We start from the raw sequence: 1032 nt of genomic DNA, 5'->3' as shown, positions 1-1032 counted from the left end.
GAGCAGGTTCTGCGCGCGGCACCTCTCCACGGCGAAAGGAAATCACAGCTTATAATATTCAACTGGTTCCTATAGCCCCCACCCACCTCAGGTTTAATATTAGAACTATTTTTCACGTTGAAACCGAAATAGTACAAAATATGGGCTTGCTGTAATTGTTGTTAGATTATGTGTCACCCTGATAAGATGTAACAAATATTTTCCTCCCCAGCAGGACCCGTTTCCCTGCGAGTAATGGATGGAGAAACTTCTCATAGTGTGCAGGCAATCGGTCGTAAAAACTTCACCTGGAAGATTAATGCATTAAGTGCAACCTTTGTGGGAAATAGGAAGAAAAGAATTAAAATAATAGTTTGTTCTTTCGTGTTTAATATTAATACCCAAACTTCTTTGGTGGGAACATTCCTTGCTGCGTGTGCCTTTCCGCGTCAAGGGGCAGCTTTGTGTCAAATATTTATTTTTTTTTTAAAGATCCTTCATCAATAGCTGTTGTACGTGGTGCAGTGATTCTTTCAACAGAACTATTTTTATCGGTAATATGAAAGACTATTTTCATGGGCAAAGCTTTGACACCAATAAGTCTGCTGGATGTCACTTCATAGGCTAGATAACCATTCGCCCACCGCTTAGCGCGGGATTTTCCCTCTCTATCACAGCTTTACGTCTTTCCCGGACACGTAATGGCCGGTAGAGTGATGGCACCCTCGGGGGAGAGCTCTCCAGCCCTCGTGCGTGGGCAGGGACGCGGCAGGGGCTCATTCGCTGCAGAACGGCAAGTGAGGCCCTCGGCACGAGTCCTTCAGCAGCAGAACTGAGGGTTTAGGGGGAGCAGCTCCGCAGGCGACAGGGACCCCCCTGGGCACTCCCTGCGCCTCATTCTGCTGTCACCCATCACAAGTCCCCTTCCTGGGGACCGTGTGGCACCAGCTGCTGCTCTGCACAGCCTCTGGCTCACTCGCCACATGTAAGGATGGTCTCACTTGATGGTTTGTTTGTTTGTTTTTTTTTTTTTTTAATTGCTGAAGGTTTGGG

This window comes from Pterocles gutturalis, unplaced genomic scaffold, assembly GCF_000699245.1.
Source record: "Pterocles gutturalis isolate BGI_N339 unplaced genomic scaffold, ASM69924v1 scaffold4846, whole genome shotgun sequence".
Taxonomy (NCBI): Eukaryota; Metazoa; Chordata; class Aves; order Pterocliformes; family Pteroclidae; genus Pterocles; species Pterocles gutturalis.
Note: the sequence above shows the minus strand (reverse complement) of the source record.